The sequence below is a fragment of the Tamandua tetradactyla genome, chromosome 12 (genome assembly GCF_023851605.1).
Source record: "Tamandua tetradactyla isolate mTamTet1 chromosome 12, mTamTet1.pri, whole genome shotgun sequence".
In the NCBI taxonomy this organism is placed as follows: domain Eukaryota; kingdom Metazoa; phylum Chordata; class Mammalia; order Pilosa; family Myrmecophagidae; genus Tamandua; species Tamandua tetradactyla.
The window spans coordinates 73241355-73261720 of NC_135338.1; the positions used below are offsets into that span (position 1 = coordinate 73241355).

The window sequence follows — 20366 nt, forward strand, 5'->3', positions numbered from 1 at the left end:
CAAGGTTTCGTTTGTTTGTTTTTTATGTTGAATGGCCTTGTTAGGGTAATTTTATTAACAGTGTATAACTGATGAGGCTTAAAATTACTAACTCGAACTTTTTAACATAGACAAGGGAAAGGTAAGAGGTGTTCCCCCACCATGTGGTAAAATGCTAACTTAGTATAACTCGCTCAAGTATAGAATCCCAAACTTTTTCAGTTGGTGGCCCCCTTGGTCTTTCAGTAATTTTTTCCCTATGCCTCTGGGAAAAAAAGAAATACCCAACAGTTTCATTTATTAAGTACTTACATTCAAACAACTTTTAAGTATTTATGTCCTAACAATTTAGAAGCTGTCTAAAAAATTAATACACATACTAAAATTAAAAAAAAAATTCTTATTTCATTCTTCATTATAAATGCGATGCATTTGCTTGTTAGGTACTACACAATTTCTCAAACTTTGGAATCAAATTGGTTACCACCAAAATTCATTTTCTAGTCCACACTTTTTTCACAAAACTGCAGAAAATCCAGGATGCAAAGATATGACACCATTAATCTAATACTGAAACTGTGAACCACCTCAAGTTAGTAGTTCACACAATGTCCAAGAGAGTCACGTATCACTGCATTATCCTCAAAAATGTAAAATATGCTGGAGCACCTCGACACAGAGCTTGGTAATTATTATTCTAAATTATGATCTTAGGCAAGTGATGAAATTAAATTCTAGCTCAGTGGTTCTCAAATTTAGTAAGCATTAGAATCATACTGAGGGAATGTTAAATTAGATTGTTTAGCCCCATCAACAGAATTTTTGATTTGGCAGGTCTGGAGTAGGAACCCTAGAATTTTCATTTCTAACAAGTTCTCAGATGACGCTGAAACTGCGGGCGTGAGGATCACATTTTGAGAACTGCTGTACTAGCCCTCTACTTCCTCATTTATTAGTTTAGTTCAAAGGATTTCAAAATGTTCTCCAACAGAATCCGAGGGTCTTTCAAAGCCCACGATGATAGAAGAAAAATGTAGTGAATGGAGCCTCCTGCCTCTCAGGCTCCCTTTAAGCAGAGTTCTGCTTTCATCTATTTTCTGTATTGGGAAAGAACGGAGACAAGGACAGTCATGGGGAAACTGGGATTAAATATACTTACATCTTTATAGCTAAAATCATGCTTAATACTGAAAGACTGGATATTTTCTTCCTAAGATCAGGCACAAGACAAGGATGCCTGCTCTTACCACTTTTATTTAACACTGTACTGGAGGTTCTAGCTAGGGCAATTTGAGGAAGCAAAAAGAAATAAATGGCATCCAGATTGGAAAGGACGAAGTAAATGACATGATCTTATATACAGAAAATTATAAGGAACACACACACACAAAGTATGAGAACTAGTAAATGAGTTAAATAAGGTGGTAAGATATAAGAATAAAATACGAAAATAAATTGCGTCTCTCTATACACAAGAAATGAACAACCTGAAATGGAATTAAGAAAACAGTTCCATTTACAATAGCATAAAAACAGTATAATATAGTGCAGGCCACAGTGGCTTAACAGGCAGCGTTCTCGCCTGCCATGCCAGAGACCTGGATTCGATTCCCGGTGCCTGCCCATGCAAAAAAAAAAAAAAAGAAAAAGAAAAAGAAAAAACAATATAATATAAAATATTTCAGAATAAAGTTAACAAAAAAAAGGTATAAGACTGTTACTGGACAAAGGCAGTGGGTTCTTTTGTCCGAAGCACTCAAATGACCAATTCCTGAGACATCGGGGTTACAAAAGAGCTATTGCTAGGCATGAAGCAGGAGTGCAGAAGCCTATGGGCCCCAAAATCTGTCTCCCCTAACTTCAATAATTCTGATAGTTTTATAGTGTTAAAAGATGGACAGGTTTTAGGATAATGAGCACAATGGTTCCAGACGATGTAAATAGAGGTCATCTAAATGAGCATGGACAGACTGATTACATGCCTAGTCACAGAACTTATGTAAGCAAATGGCAGCTTTAATATGAGATGGGCATGATTTTTAGTATTATAATGAGGGATAGGTGACTTATAGGTTAAAGTCTAAGCTACTGCACATATCAGGTGGGCCCATTTTAGTTAGATCAGTTTTGGTTATCAAGATAACTTTGGACTTGAGGTTGGTTAATTCTGGGCTGACCCAAAACCCTTTATTAATAAACATTAGGGGCTAGTCTTCAGTGTTCACAAGACTCTAAAGTTGAAAAACTGGAAAAATGAGTACAACTGAAGGTTAGTTATAAGGTTTTTACAAAGACACAAGATAAAGGCTATACAATCACTATTAGAGATCAAGGTAGCTGGACTACAGTTTAAAGATTTCAGGTATTTCCCTCTGTTTACTCCAATATGCCAGAGAGCAAAAAGGAATATCTATACAATGATTCAGCAACCATAATCATCCCTTAAATCCTAATTTCTCTATTACAAGACTTAAAAAATGAAAACTAAGAAACAGTGCTGAAAGAAATTAAAAACCTAAGTAAATGGAAAAACACCTCATGTTCATGGACTACAAGATAATATTATTAAGTGGCAATATTTCCCAAGTGTATCTACAGAGTCAATGCAAGTCCTATCAAAATTCCAACTGCTTTTTTTTTTTTTTTTTTGCAGAATTTAAGACAGTGATACTAAAACACATATGGAAAATCAAGGGATCCAGAACAGTAAAGACCATTTTGAAAACATAGAACAAAGTTGGAGAACTCACATTTCCTGATTTTGAAACGTACTACAAAGCTATAATAATCAAAGAAGTGTGATACTGGCATAATGATGGACATAAAGATCAACAAAATACAATTGAGAGTCCAGAAATAAGCTCTTACATTTGTGGTCAACTGATTTTCAATAAAGGTGCCAAGAAGGGTCTTTTCAACATATGGAGTTAGAACAACTGCATATTTACATGCAAAAGAATGAAGCTGGTCCCCTTTCTGACATCAGACACAAAAATTAACTCAAAATGGACCACAGACAATAATGAAAAACAAGTTGGAAAACTTTTAGAAGAAAAGATAGGAATAAACTTAGCAATCTTAGTTTAGACAAAATTCTTGATACAATAATAGTACAAGCAACAAAAGAAAAAATAGTTAAATTGGACTATGTCAAAATTAGAACATTTTTTGACTCACATGATACCATTAAGAAAATGAAAATACAAACACAGAGTAGAAGAAAATATATGAAAATCATATATTTGATAAGGGTCCAGTATTCAGAATATACCAACTCTTCCAACTCAATAATAAAAAGATAACTCAAAGGATTTGAATAGACATTTTTCTGAAGAAGAAATACAAATGGCCAATAGCCCATGAAAAGATGCTCAAATCAGCCATCAGGGAAATGCAAATCAAAACCAGGAGATACTAGGTCACACCCAACATGGCTATAATAAAAAAGATAGTAGCAAGTGCTGGTGAGAATGTGGAGAAATTTGAACCCTCATACACTGCTGATGTGAATGGAAAATGGTTGCAGCTGTTCTGAAAAATACTCTGGTAGTTCCTCAGAAGGTTAATACAGTCACCACACGCCTCAGCAATTCCACTCCTAGGTATTTACGCAAGAGAATGAAAAACACGTCCATAGAAAAGCATGTACACACGTTCATAGCATCATTTCATAATAATAAAAACATAAAATACATATTTTCTGATCTCACGTATACGAAATGCCCAGGAGAGGCAAATCTATAAAGATAGAAAGTAGACTGGGGACTGCAGTTTGAGATGAGAATGGAGAGTTACTGCTAATGGTATGGGGGTTCTTTTTGAAGTGAAATGTTCTAGAAATTCATTGTGGTGATGGTTGCATAACTCTGTGAACATACTAAAAACCAATGAATTGTACAGTTTAAATGGGCAAATTACATAGTATGTGAATTATATCTCATTAAAGCAGTTAAAAAAAAAAAACACTAATGGTCTACCTAGGGCAATATATAGGATTCTACAAAGGTTTCATGAGCTAGGGCAATCTTCTAGAAACCTACAATCTCCAGATGGGTCCCTGGACCAGGTTAAGTCCTGAAACCTAGAGGGCCCAGCCTCTCCAGAACACTCCAGAACATCAGCTAGTGCCATCTCCCTACTCCATATTACTGACAGCCTCTTCCAACATGAAAAAGTTGGAATGGCCATAGCCTAAACACCCCTAAAGAGTGGGATAGATTTTTTCAAAATATGGACTATGGTTAACAGTAATATTTTAATATCCTTTCATTAACAGTTAACAAATGTACCACACCAATACTATCAGTCAATCGGTGGGCAGTAAGGGGGGAGAAGGAATAAGGGGTATGGAAGGATTTGGGTTTTATTTTTTATTTTTATTTCCTTTCTGGAGTAATGAAAATGCTCCAAAATTGATCATGGGGATGTATGCACAACTATGTGATGATACTGTGAGCCAGTGATTATATACTTCAGATGATCTGAGTGTATGAGTGTATCTCAATAAAAATGCATTAAAAAAAAAGTGGGACAGAAAGATCAAAGGTGATAATGAAGTTATGCAGAGAAGATAGAGTTTAAAACATGAATATGACTTCTGATTCATTAAACTGATATTTCTTTTAGTCTCTAGTATCTTAGAGCAGCTAGAAGCAAAAACTGAAAATTGTGGAACTGTAACCCATAACAACCCTAAACTCTGTACAACTAAAAGTTGTGCTGTGCTTCGAAATTTATTGGTTTTTGTATACAGGTTATTTCTCACAAAAAAAGAAAAATAAAGTCAATTGTGACAATAAAATTTATTTCTTCTAGCATCATATATTCTGGAGCGGCTAGAAGGAAAAATCTGAAAGGATAGTATGGTGGCCCATGACAAACTCTGGGATCTGTCCTGTAATTTACTTGTTGAAGAGTGCTTTGAAAACTACTGCATTTCTCATTTGTTTTGTATATATTTCATACTATACAATAAAAATTTTTCTTTATTTGCTTTGTATATATGTATATAATACAAAAAAGTTTCTTAAAAAACTAATGGTCTAGCATCTATTATTTTAAGTTATTATTTCCTTCTAATCTGTTGCAAATCATATCAATATTTGGGCTTTTTAATAGTTAGAGTTCATATCCATTTAAAATATTTGTATGTTGCTCTTTATGTCATCACTTTGTGTGACTTTTAAAGGGGAACAATTTTCACTTGACTTCCAGCTAAATATGGTGAATTGAATTTAGAATTTATCCCTAAGACTTACTAAAATAACACTAAAAAATGGAGTAATTAAAGCTTATAAATGCATAAAGACAAAGAACAGGAAAAAAAAAAAGGCCATAGGAGGCTAAGTTATAAATTACATAGTAAAGCAAAGGAAGCTGAACCCTAACTGTGAGTCTATAGAGAATAAGCCAATCCTGCTGCAAAACCCTGGGAAAGATTATGAACTGGAGGGATTAGAATACCACTGAAGGCAGAGGTATGAGGTAGAACTAAAACAAGGGAATTTGTTAAATATAAAGATAATTTAGACTCTCACACCTGCTCTGGACGCTGAAAGTATGGGTAAGATGCCATACTGAAAAGAAGGTAATGAAAATGGAAGACTCCAGTCCTATCACTTCATTTGGTTCAAGTCAGGTTTATATCCCACCCTGGAGACTGGAGACTTACTTTATGGGTGAAACTGATCCCTTTACATCCCAAAAAAGATCTAGGGATAATGACATCTGGAGGTCACTCAAATGAAATAGCTAGTGTCTCTTTGCCAAAAAAATCCACCTGTGAACAGAGGTTAAAAGTGACTGGTCAGACCAATGGAATCGAATAGAGTGCTCAGATATAGACCCTCTCATCTATGGACATTTGATCTTTGATAAGGCAGTCAAGCCAACTCATTTGGGACAGAACAGCCTCTTCAATAAATGGTGCCTAGAGAACTGGATATCTATATGCAAAAGAATGAAAGAGGACCCGTATCTCACACCCTATACAACAGTTAACTCAAAATGGATCAAAGATCTAAACATTAGGTCTAAGACCATAAAACAGTTAGAGGAAAATGTAGGGAGATATCTTATGAATCATATAATTGGAGGCAGTTTTATGGACCTTACACCTAAAGCAAGAGCACTGAAGAAAGAAAGAAATAAATGGGAGCTCCTAAAAATTAAACACTTTTGTGCATCAAAGAACTTCATCAAGAAAGTAAAAAGACAGCCTACACAATGGGAGACAATATTTGGAAATGATATATCAGATAAAGGTCTAGTATCCAGAATTTATAAAGAGATTGTTCAACTCAATAACAAAAAGACAGTCAATCCAATTACAAAATGGGAAAAAACTTCAACAGACACTTCTCAGAAGAGGAAATACAAATGGCCAAAAGGCGCATGAAGAGATGCTCAATGTCCCTGGTCATTAGAGAAATGCAAATCAAAACCACAATGAGATATCATCTCACACCCACCAGAATGGCCATTATCAACAAAACAGAAAATGACAAGTGCTGGAGAGGATGTGGAGAAAGGGGCACACTTATTCACTGTTGGTGGGAATGTCAAATGGTGCAACCACTGTGGAAGGCAGTTTGGCGGTTCCTCAAAAAGCTGAATATAGAATTGCCATACGACCCAGCAATACCATTGCTAGGTATCTACTCAGAGGACTTAAGGGCAAAGACACAAACAGACATTTGCACACCAATATTTATAGCAGCATTATTTACAATTGCAAGGAGATGGAAACAGCCAAAATGTCCATCAACAGACGAGTGGCTAAATAAACTGTGGTATATACATACGATGGAATATTATGCAGCTCTAAGACAGAATAAACATATGAAGTATGTAACAACATGGATGGACCTAGAGAACATTATGCTGAGTGAGTCTAGCCAAAAACTAAAAGACAAATACTGTATGGTCCCACTGATGTGAACCGACATTCGAGAATAAACTTGGAATATGTCATTGGTAACAGAGTCCAGCAGGAGGTAGAAACAGGGCAAGATAACGGGGAATTGGAGCTGAAGGGATACAGACGGTGTAACAGGACTAGATACAAAAACTCAAAAATGGACAGCACAATACTACCTAACTGTAATGTAATTATGTTAAAATACTGAATGAAGCTGCATGGGAGAATGATAGAGGGAGGAGGGATGGGGACATAAATGAAATCAGAAAGAAAGATAGATGTTAAAGATCAAGATGGTATAATCTAGGAATGCCTAGAGTGTATAATAATAGTGAAATGTACAATATACAAATTTTTAAAATGTTTTGGCATGAGGAAGAACAAAGGAATGTCATTACTGCAGGGTGCTAAAAACAGATGATAATTAATACTTTAAAATGTTACCTTATGTATGAGACTAAAGCAAAAAATATTTGTTACAAAATTTAGATTTTGACTAGAGCATTTCCTAATATAACTCATGTAGATAGTTTGATTGAATGTCATAAGTACTTGGAATCTCAGGTAGCACATGAGATTTTGTTGGTTTGTCCAGAGTGATCCCCCGATGAATCCCAGAATGATCTGATCAGTGACTGGAAAACTATTTGCAAGTCCCCTTCGGGGAATGGTGAGAGTGGGGAGAAATTCAACTTCCCCAAGTTGAATTCTTGATATTCTCACAAGCAGTGTGGACAACCAAAGCTATAGGCTGAGCCCCCAGCCTTGGGGTTTGTTCACATGAAACTTAATCCCACAAAGGATAGGTCAAGTCTACTTAAAACTTAGGCCTAAAAGTCACCCCCAAGAGAGCATCTTTTGTTGCTCAGATGTGGCCTCTCTCTCCAGCCAATATGATGAGCGGTCTTACCACCCCCCCCCACCTCTCTGCATGGGACATGACTCCCAGGGGTGTGGACCTTCCTGGCAACGTGGGACAAAGATCCTGGAATGAGCTGAGACTCAGCATCAAAGGACTGAGAAAAACCCTAGAATGAGCTGAGAATTAACATCAAGGGATTGAGACAACCTTCTTGACCAAAAGGGGGAAGAGTAAAATGAGACAAAGTGTCAATGGCTGAAAGATTCCAAACAGAGTCGAGAGGTTATCCTGGAGGTTATTCTTACGCATTAAGTAGATATCACCTTGTTGTTCAAGATGTAGTGGAGAGGCTGGAGGGAATTGCCTGAAAATGTAGTGCTGTGTTCCAGTAGCCATGTTTCTTGATGATGATTGAACAATGATATAGTTTTCACAATGAGACTCTGTGAATGTGAAAACCTTATGTCCGATACTCCTTTTAGCTACTATATCAACAGAAGAGTAGAACATATGGAATAAAAATAAATAATAGGGGGAACAAATGTTAAAATAAATTCAGTTTGCAATAGTGGTAAATGAAAGCGAGGGGTAAGGGGTATGGTACGTATAGTTTTTTTTTCTCTATTATCATTTTATTTCTTTTTCTGTTGTCTCTTTATTTCTTTTTCTAAATCGATGCAAATGTACTAAGAAATGATGAATACGCAACTATGTGATGATATTAAGAATTACTGATTGTATATGTAGAATGGAATGATACTTAAATGTTTTGTTTGTTAATTTTTTTAATTAATAAAAAAAGTTTAAAAAAAAAAAAAAAGAAAACCGTAGCATTTATTGAGAACTTGCTCTTTATTTCCAATGACTTAAGTCTTTTTATATGGATAATTTTGTTAAATAAAAAATAGCCTTTGAAAAAAAAAAGTGACTGGTCAGAGACAAGGATAACTGGGCAACTGAAAAACAAAATTGAAACGAAGAAACTTGGAAGAAAGAGCTATAACTCAGGGAGCAGAATAACCATGAACCATTCATAGCCTCAGTGATAAGATATGTACCCATTATGCAAGAATAAGATGCCATACAAAATGAGTATTAAGACATGAACAGTGAGCTTCTCCTCCTTTGGAGAATGCCAGCACTCACCTTCCTTAGAATGTGTACTTTCACTACACATTAAAGTGCTGAGATGTGTAAAAAAAAAAAAAAAAAAAAGACAAATGAACAGTGAACCTTTGCAAATAAATGGGAAGAAATATAAAATTCAATAGGAAGGTTGGAAATCAAAGTTGAGGAAATCTCCTAATAAAGAGAATAAACAGGTAAAGATTAGAAACTAGGGAAAGAAAATTAGCAGGTCAATTTAGAAGGTCCAACATTGGACAAACAGAAGTTCTAAAAACAGGACAAAATCGTCACCAAAATAACAGAATATTTCTCAAAACTGAAGGATATAAATCTCCAAGATGGAAAAGATCTACCTGGCGCGCAACAAAATGAATGTAAAAAGATCCATATCAAGATATCTTTGTGAATCAAAAGAACAGGGATAAGGAGCATTAAAAACTTCCAAAAGAAAAAGATCAGACACCAGGATCAAGAATCAAAGTACTGAACTTCTCAGTACCATCATCTGAAACCAAAAGACAGTTCTTCTGGTAATTCTGAATTTTATCAATTTCTGTGGAAATTTGTTTCTTTTGTTACATAAGACCCTACATAATATCCTCAACTTTGCCTCTTGGCCCACAAAACCTAAACTATTACAATCTGGCCCTTTATAAAAAAAAAAAGTTTGCTCTAGATGAACTGGTATATACTACTGGCTAAATCTAATCCCTTATTTGGGCACTGGATGCCATCCTATCTCCTTTGCTCAATGATCTAATAATGGTCCCTTTGCTCTTCTATATCACAAATTCTCTCCTTTCACACATTTTATATCTATGAACACAGAAACATCTTATTTCTCTCAGCATAAAACAACAATAAACCTACATTAATCCACATGTAGCTATAACAATTATCCAATTTCTATTGCCTTTTTATTCTTTTTATTATTTTATTTATTTTTTGGGTGCATGGTCTGGAATCAAACCCAGTCTCCCACACGGAAAGTGAACATTCTATCACTGAACCACCCATGCACCCTCTATTCCTTTTATGCACTTCTTTTCCTATCCCTCTAAACTCTCTTCTGTCAGTTTTTGCTTCATGTATCTTAGAACTCTGTTGTTACTTCTATATATGTTTGTAGTCATGTCTTTTTGTTGGAGTGACCTTTTTAACATTATAAAATGTCCTTCTTTGGGTTATAACAGTTTTTGCCTCAAACTCTATTTTATCTGATATAGTTAGCTCTCTTTTAGAGACTGTTTTACCCCTATCCTTTTATTTTCAACCTGTTTGTATCTTTGAACCTAAAGTGTGCCTCTTCTAAATAGCATATAGTTGAATCATATTTTTAAATCCATATGCCAATCTTAGACATATTTAATCGATTTACATTTAATATAACTACTGGTAACACAGGATTTTACCTGGAATAAGTTTATGTCTCTTTTGTCCCTGTATTCCACTATCACTTGTACTCTTGGTTAAACAGATATTTTGCGATGTACCACATTATATTTCTATTTTTTTATGTTTAAAAAGTTTTTAAAAAATGTTGTCCTGGAATTACATCTTAATTTATCACAATCTAATTTGGATTAATACCAAGTTAACTTCAATAACAGACAAAAACTTTACCCCTATATAGCCCCATTTGCTCTCCTGACTTTTCTATTATTACTGCCATACAAATTATAACTTTATACACTATATAAAGAGTTTTATAATAATTGCATTATGCAGTTGTCCCTTAAGTCAGGTAAACGTAAAGAGTTATAAACAAAAATACATTGATACTGCCTTTTACATGTTTCTACCTTTATCAGTGCTTTGTTTCTTCATGTGGATTTGTGCTTATTCTAGTATTCTTTCATTTCAGCTCAAAAGACTCCTTTTACTATTTTATGTAGGACAGGTCTGCCAGCAACTAATTTCTCATTTTTGTTTAATACCCCACTGCCTGCTTGTCTCCATTGTTTCTGACAGAAATCTGCTGTTACTCTTTCTAAGGAGCCCTGTATGTGATAAATCACTTCTTTCTTGCTGCTTTTGGGAATCTTCGCTTTTCTCTTTTGGTTATGATGTGTCTGGATGTGAATCTCTTTGAGTTTATCCTACTTGGCATTTGTTGAGCTTCTTGGAGGTATATATTGATTTTCTTTTCATCATATTTGGGGGCTTTACAGCCATTATTCCCTCAGATATTTATTTATCCTCTCTCTTCCTCTCCTCTCCTCTCCTTCTGAACCTCCCATTATGCATAAGTGTGCTTACTTTATGGTGTCCCACAGGTCTCTGAGGCTCTGTTCATTTTTTTCCTTTCTGCTCCTCAGACTAGGTAATCTCAAACTGATCTATTATCAACTATATGGATCTTCTGCCTGATCAAATCTGTTGTTGAGCCCCTCCAGGGAATTTTTCATCTCAGTTATTGCACTTCTGAACTTCAGAATTCTATTTGGTTATATTTTTAAAATAATTTCTATCCCTTTATCAATATTCTCTATTTGGTGACATACTGTCTCATACTTTTCCATATTTCCTTAGATGTGGTTTTAATAGTTGATTTAAAGTCTTTGCCTAGCAAGTCCAAAGTCTGGATTAACTCAAGGACAGTTTCTACTGACTACTCTTCCCCCTGTGTATAGGTCACCTTATTCTGTTTTTTGTTTGTTTTTTATTTTTTTGTTTTGCATTATCACATTTTTTTGTTGTTACTGAAAACTGGACATTTAAATAATATATTATGGCAACTCTGGAAATTATATATAACTCAATCCTATTCACCCTTGCCTCAGGGGTTGTAACTGCTACCTACATGTTGTTGTTGCTGTTTAGTGATTCAACTCAAATCATTTTGTGAAGTCTTCATTCTTTGTTGTCTATGCACAGTGAAGTCTCTGCTCAGTTAGGTTAGTGGTTATCTAACGTTTGGACAGAAACTTTCTTAATTCCTTGTACCAATAAGTTTCCCAGTCTCTGCTGAGGGGCTTTGTGTATATATTGGAGTATGTTTTCAACACTCCAGCTGTCACTTTACAGCACTGCCTTAGGGTTCACTTTCTGCTTGGGCAGAGCCTAACAACAGCTAGAGGTGAGTGACTAGGGTCTTAGGGCTTTCCTGGGCATGGACACAGCCCTGCCCTTGTGTGTGGCCTTCTAGATTCCCAGGAATATGCTGGAAGCCTCCTACAGAAATTCTCTCACTTTCTCTTAAAGTCTTTTGGTCAGCTTCTTAGTGCCCCAAATGTTATTGCTATCCCAGATAGCTGCAATGTTAAATAACTGCTTCTGGCTGTTTTCAACAAATACCCCAGGGAAAAGGCTGTTCCCCGACAGGAAAGTAATGCCAATTCTCTAGAGATGGGGCTTCTGAGGTAGCTTCAAATCTGTTCTGTCCCCTCCAGTGGTTGTTAGAATACTGTTGTGTGTTTTTTTTTCCATGTCTTACATGACTGTGAGGTTGTTGCTTTTCAAGGCTGCCAGAGAACTAGGAGGAGGACAGGAATCCAAGTGAACAGGAATATTTAACGGAGAGTTAAAATGCCACAAAGTTCACTGTTCTTAGTGAGAGTCAGCAGTTTCTCAATAAATGTTCCTCAGATTATTTCAAGTCTGGTTAATTTCTGGAGGTTCTTACTCCATCATTTTTGAAGTAGTTCTTTCTCATTCTCTCTTAAACCCATTTCAGTCAAGACCCTGTCTCAACCACTCCACTAAAAGAGACCTTCTTAAGGTTTACACTAACACTAACACCTTTGTTACTAAATCCAACAGTTAATTTTTATTTCTCTTTCTACTTGACCTCTCAACACCATAAAATAATTGATGACTTCTTCCTTCTTAAATCACTATATTCATAAGTTTCTAGGGTACTGTTTTTTTCTGGTTTCTCTTACACTCCACTGGCCATTTCTCTTGAGTGTTCTTTGATCCTCCTTTCTCATCTTCGTGATCCTTAAAAGTTGGAGTATGTTAAGATCCAGTCTTCAGACCTCTTCTTTATCTCTACTCACTCCTAGGTGATTTCACCTGTTTTAAATACCAAAATACCCCCAAATTTGATCTCCAGCTGTTCTAGTTTGCTAGCTGCCGGAATGCAACACACCAGAGACGGATTGGCTTTTAATAAAAGGGGATTTATTTTGTTGCTTCTTCAGAGGAAAGGCAGCTAACTTTCCACTGAGGTTCTTTCTTACATGGAAGGCATAGGATGGTCTCTGCTGGTCTTCTCTCCAGGCCCCTGGGTTCCAACAACTTTCCCCGGGGTGACTTCTTTCTGCATCTCCAAAGGCCTGGGCTGAGCTGCTAGTGCTGAGATGAGGAATGCGGAACTGCTTGGCTGTGCAACATTGTACTCTCTCATTTAAGCACCAGCCAGTTAAGTCAAACGTTACTCATTGCCGCAGACACGCCTCCTAGCCAACTGCAGATGTAATTAGCAACAAATGAGGTTCACGTACCATTGGCTTGTGTCCGCAGCAATAGAACTAGGTATCTCACCTGGCCAAGTTGACAACTGAATCTAACTAACACACCAGCCAAGATTTTTCTCCAGAACTGCATATACCCATGTGCCTAATTAATATCTGTAACTGGAGGTCAAACTGAGTTCCAAAATATAACATCCCAAATTTAACTCCTAATATTTTTCTTCAACCTTTTCCTTCTTTCCTACTGCAGAGACCAAAAATCTTGATTTCTCTGTTGCTCACTCCATATCCAACCAGTCAGAAAATCCTGTTGGCTTTACCTCTGAGTTATAACCGAAACCCAAGCTCTTTATCACCAACTCCACTGTTACCACCTATGTTAGTCTCCAGAGAAACAGAACCAACAGGAGATACACACACACACACACACACACACAATGTAAAAAATACGAAATTTATTATAGGTAGTACCACAAGCAACTATAGGTTTGAGCAAGTCCAAATTCCGAAGGACAAGCTGCAAGCTAGGAATGTCAATGGTTTTTGTTTTTTTTTATGAATTCCTCAGAAGCTGGATGGCTGAAGCAGAGATGGAAATTCCTTCTTCTGACTGCTGAAAATCATTGTTTCTCCTTTTAAAGCCTTCAACTGATTGGATAAGTCTTGCATCATTATTGAAGGCAATCTCTGCTAGTTGACTGTAGATGTAATTAGTCTTAGAAGCAATCAACTTACTGATGATTTAACTCTAAGAAACATCCTCAGTAATAATCAGGCCAGTGCTTGCTTGACCAAACAACTGGAACTACAACCTAGCCAAGTTGACACATAAACTTAACCATCACACCATACTAAATAAGGGCTACGATCGTCTTCCACCTAGAATAATGCAATGATATCTGCAACAGACTGAATCACATACCCCAATAAAAGACATATTCTTTTAATCTTTTTCTTCCTTAATATATTTATCAACAAATCTTCAGACACATAACAGCCCATATATGGTATACAATCAATGGCTCACAAGTCATCACATAGTTGTGTATTCATCACCACAATCATTTTTAGAACATTTGCATCACTCCAGAAAAAGAAATAAAAAGAAAAAAGAAAAAATTCATAATCCCATACCCCCTACCCCTCCCTCTCACTGACTACTAGTATTTCAATCTACCAAATTTATTTTACTGCTTACCCTCCATATTATTTATTTTTATCTATATATTTTTTTACTCATCTGTCCATACCCTGGATAAAAGGAGCATCAGACACAAGGTTTTCACAACCACAGTCACACTGTAAAAACTATATCATTACACAATCATCTTCAAGAATCAAAGCTACTGGAACACAGCTCAACAGTTTAAGGTACTTCCCTCCAGCCATTCCAAATACACCATAAACTAAAAAGGGATACCTATATAATGCATAAGAACAACCTCTAGGATAACGCTTTGACTCTGTTTGAAATCACTTAGCCACTGAAACTTTATTTTGTCTCATTTCTCTCTTCCCCTTTTTGGTCAAGAAGCTTTTCTTAATCCCATGATGCTGGGTCCCAGTTCATCTTGGGGTTTCTGTCCCACATTGACAGGCATATTTACATACCTGGGAGCCATGTCCTACATAGGAGGGACAGCAGTGAGTTCAGTGAGTTGGCTTACAGAGAGAGGCCACATTTGAGCAACAAAAGAGGCTCTCTGGGAGTGACTCTTAGTCATAATTTTAAGTAGGTTTAGCTTCTCCTTAGCAGAAATAAGTTTCATAGGGGTGAACTCCAAGACCAAGGGCTCATTTATTCATATTCTTAATTTTAATCTGCATTCCCGAGGATGTGACCCATTTGTAAACAGGAACCTTCTGAAGATGTAATTGTCAGTTAAGATGTAGCCAAATTGAATCAGGGTAGATCTTAATCTATTAATTGGAGACCTTTAATAAGAAAGAACATTTGAATGCAGTCAGTAGAGACAAGAAACTGGAAGAAGCCAGAAGATGTAGAAGTCAGAAGTCAGAGAGAACTACAGGAGAAGAGTATATGACAGGGGCAGAGAACCCTATGGATTGTGAAAAGCCAGCATCAGAATGCCAGAGGCTTCAGGGAGAAAGCACGGTCTGTCCAGACTTTGATGTTAGACTTCTATCCTTCAAAACTGTGAAACAATAAATGCTTGTTATTTAGCCAACCCACTTTGTTAGCTTCGGCCACAAAGCTATTACAAATACCTAAAAACGTGGAACTGGTATTGCAATTGGGTAATAGGTAGAAGTTGAAACGACTTTGAGGCCCCTGAGAGAAAAAGTCCAGACTGGTTTGAAGAAAATGTTGACACAGATATGGACATTACAGGTGTTTCTGGTGAGGGCTCAGATATAAATGAGAGCTGTAGGGGTTGGTATCATCTAAAAGAATATATACATTGCCATGAACAAACTGCTGGTAGAAATATGTATGTTAAAGTTGCTTACGGTGAGAGTTTAGAAGGAAATAAGGAATGTGTTACTAGAAACTAGAAGAAAGACAATCCTTATTGCAAAGTGGCTCAAAACATCATCACATAGTTGTGTATTCAACACCATTATCATTTTTTAAAATATCTGCATCACTCTAGAAAAAGAAATAAAAAAGAAAAAGAAAAAACTCATACACAACATACCCCTTACCCCTTTTTGTTACTGACCACTAGTATTTCATTCTACTCAATTTATTTTAACCTTTGTTCCCCCTATTATTTATTTTTTATCCATATTTTTTACTCAGCTGTCCATACCCTAGATAAAAGGAGCATCAGACACAAGGTTTCCACAAACACACAATCACATTGTAAAAGCTACATCATTCTACAATCATCTTCAAAAACCAAGGCTACTGGAACATAGCTCTACAGTTTCAGGTACTTCCCTCTAGCCACTCCAATACACCATAAACTAAAGAGGGGATATGTATGTAATGTGTAAGAATAACCTCCAGGATAACCTCTTGACTCTGAAATCTCTCAGCCGCTGACACTTTTTTTTTTAGTTCTTTGCTTTTATTTCAAACTAATTTTTTTATTTTTATTTTTATTTTATGTATAGTATAACATATATACAAAGCAAAGAAATTTAAAAAGCAATAGTTTTCAAAGCACTCTTCAACAAGTAGTTATAGGACAGATCCCAGAGTTTGTAATGGGTTACCAGACGATCCTCTCATATTTTTCCTTCTAGCTGCTACAGAATATAGGAGACTAGAGGGCTTAAATATTTTTTTAACATCACAATTGACTTTTTTCCTTCTTTTTTTGAGAACAATAACATATATACAAAAAAAGCTATAAATTTCAAAGCACAGCACCACAATTAGTTGTACATATTTCAGAGATTGACATGGGTTACAATTCCAAATTTTAGGTTTTTACTTCTAGTTGCTCTAAAATACTGGAGACTAAAAGAGATCTAAATTTAACGATTCAGCATTCATATTCATTTGTTAAATCCTATCTTCTCTGTATAACTCTACCATCACTTTTGATCTTTTCATACATCTCTTTAGAGGAGTCTGGACTATGGCAATTTAAAATTTTTCATATTGGAAGGGTCTGTCACTACTATGGGGTAGGGAGATAGGAACTATCTGATGTTCTGGAGAGGCTGGCCTAGGTTTCAGGACTTATCTGGACCAGGGACACATCTGGAGGTTGTAGGTTTCTGGAAAGTTACTCTAGTCATGGAACCCTTGTGGAATCTTATATATTGCCCTAAGTATTCTTTAGGATTGGCTAGAATGGTCCTGGTTGGCGGATGGCAGGTTATGATACATAGCAGGTCTAACTGGAGCTTATGTAAGAGCAACCTCCAGAGTAGCCTCTGGACTCTATTTGAAGACACTTTATTTTTTCTCATTCCTTTCTTCCCCGTTTTGGTAGAGACGGTTTTCTCAATCCCTTGAAGTAGGATCTGGCTCACCCCGGGATTTCTGTCCCACATTTACACCCCTGGGAGTCATGTCCCACACAGGGGTTGAGGGGGTGAGGGCAGTGAGTTCATTTGCTGTATTGGCTTAGAGAGAAATGCCACATGCGAGCAACAAAAGAGGTTCTCTGGGGGTGACTCACAGGCCTACTTCTAAGTAGGTTTAGCTTATCCTTTGTAGGAATGGGGTTCATAGGGACAAACCCCAAGATTGAGGGTTTGGCCTATTGATTTGGTTGGCCCCACTGCTTGTGAGAATATCAGAAATTCTCCAAATGGGGAAGCTGAATATTTCTCCTTTTCTCCCTATTTCCCCAAGGGGACTTTGCAAATATTCCTCTATTCACTGTCTAAATCACTCTGGCATCACAATAACCTGGACACACTGTAAACAGGACTTTTTGAAGAAGTTACTTCAGATAGGTGTGGCCCAAAATGAATTTTAATCTTATTACTGAAGTCCTTATAGGTCACAGAGAGAGGGGAAAAAAACCCACAAAGGGAACAGCAAGAAGTTGAAAGTCAATGGGAACTGGAAAAGAAGGGAATGGCTGCCATGTGCATTACCATATGATAGAGGAGCCAAGGATCACTAGCAGCCAGCTTCAGAACATCAGTCTTTAGGAAGAAAGCATTGCCCTGATAACACCTTGATTTGGACTTCTCCTAGCCTCACAACTGTGAGCCAATAAATTCCCATCGTTTAAGCTAATACTTTGCATGATATATATTTTAATGAGAAAACAAAGAATTTTGTATGATCAGAAGTACTGTCAGTCTGGACTGAAAGGGAAAGAAATGGAATGAAATGAACAAAAATAACTTCAAGGGCAGAATTACAGAAGCAGATGAAAACATCTCTTTGGGCTAGGAGACAAGGGCTGCTACGCTGGTACTTAGAGACGGTAGTGCTCAGGTGGACCTTCGTTGCCACCTGGTGCTCAGAAAGGTGGTACAGAAAGACCTATATCACAGTGTTTGGGAAAAGCATGACCACTGCCTCAGTGCTTGAAAAGGATAAGGCCACTGCTTCAGCAGGCCCAGAAGATAAAGCACTAGTCCACAGATAACTCTATCAGACCTTGAAACTTAGTGAAGTTTGCCTTGTTGGGTTTCAGACTTTTTTGGGACCCCTGGCCCCTGTTTCCCTTCCAATTTCCCCTTTCTGGGATGACAATGACTATCCAATATCTGTCCCAACACTGCATTTTGGAGGCAGGTCCAGAGATGGAGAGACATTTTACCTTGGGACAGACCACACCGTAACTGATTTTGTTGAGACTATGTACTTAGAGTTGTTTTTTAAGAGCTTAAGGCTTTTGGGATATTGGGATGGGGTGAATGTATTTTGCAGTGAAAAGAAAATGTTTTTTTAGATCCAGAAGATGGACTTGGTAGACTAAATTATGCTCTCCATAAAAGACACGTTCTTAACCTGCATTCCTGTGTGCTGACCCATTTGTACACAAGTCCTTTTGAACATGTTATAATAATTTAGGGCGCAGACAAGTAAGAACAGGTGGGTTTTAATGCATATTCCTGGAGACCCTATAGAGAGAAAATCTGGATGCAGTCAGTCAGTAGACCCAGAAACTGGAAGAAGCCAGAAGACACAGAAGCCAAACGTCAGAGAAAGCTACAGGAGAAGAACATATTACAGAGGCAAAGATGTAAGCCAAAAAATCCCAAGGATTGCAGCAAGCCAGCACCATAATGCCACAGAATACAGGGAGAAAAACATGGCCTGCTGAGAACTTGACTTGGGCCTTCTAACCTTCAAAACGAAACAATGAATGTTTGTTGTTTAAGCCAACCCACTGAGCAATATTTGTCGCAGTACCTCCAACAAACTAAGACAATGTCCAAACTAGTCCCCCTGCTTCTACCTTTGCCCCACTACTCCATCCTCAGGGCTATTCTCAACACAGCAGTCAGAATGCTACTTTGAAATAAAAGCCAGATCATGTCATTTCAGTCCTGGTGGGAGAAGAATTTGCTGCTGCTGACTCTGCTGGACTTACGATGTACTAGTCACTTGTGGTTGCAATGCAAATAGTCACAGAATGCTTGTTGCTGGTTGGGATCACTGGGAAACAGAGGAGGTTATAGGTTAATTACATGTGAAATGCAAGGAATATTTCAGTCTGCTTAAATGGAGTGATATGATTGGTCTTTGTAACAGAAGCTCTGTAATTTATTGTATGGTGTAAATTCACATTTCATTATTTGTAATCACACCCCCTTTTCAATAAACAATAAGATTTGAAAAAACAAACACAAAGATGAAAAAAGTGTTTAATGAAAAATTAAGCACTGAACTTTTGTTTCTTAAAAAAACTGACGGAAAATATGTAATTCACTTTGTTTTGCGTTTTTTTTTTCATTTTCAGGCACTGGGAATCAAACCTCAGTCTCTAACATGGCAGGCAAGAATTCTGCCACTGAGCCACCAGCGCACCGCCCTTAATTAACTCATTTCTTAAATTCCAGTGGAGGGTAAATTTTGTGTCCTTTGAGACCTGGCATATCTGAAAACATCTTTACTCTACTCTCACCTTTGTTACCAATTTGGCAATGCTCTAGTTTCCTAGCTGTCGGAACCAGAATGCAATATATCAGAAACAGAATGGCTTTTAAAAACGGGAATTTAATAAATTGCAAGTTTACAGTTCTAAGCCAAGAAAATGTTCTAATTAAAACAAATCTATAGAACTGGCCAATCTAAGGTACCCAGGGAAAGATACCTTGGTTCAAGAGGACCGATGAAGTTCAGGGTTTCTCTCTCATGTGGAAAGGCACATGGAGAACATGGTCAGGGTTTCTCTCTTGGCAGGAAGGGCACATGGCAAACACAGCATCATCTGGCTAGCTTCCTCCCCAGCTCCCCGGAGGTATTTTCCTTCATCTCCAAAAGTCACTGGCTAGTGGACTCTCTGCTTCAGGGTTCTATGGTGTTCTGCTCTCTCAGAATCTCATGGCTTTCTCTCTTATTGTTCTGTAGCTTTTTTTCAAAGTGCTTCTTCTTTTAAAGGATTCCAGTAAAACCAATGAAGATCCATCTTGAATGGGTGAAGACATGTCTCCAACTAATCAGGTTTAATAC

General features: G+C 37.0%; 1 protein-coding gene across 11 annotated transcripts in view; it reads right to left on the reverse strand.

Moving 5' to 3' along the window:
- The window catches only part of GLCE (glucuronic acid epimerase), a 113983-nt gene that overhangs the window by 11753 nt on the left and 81864 nt on the right, over positions 1 to 20366 (reverse strand). The gene's annotated exons all lie outside the window — the stretch shown is intronic.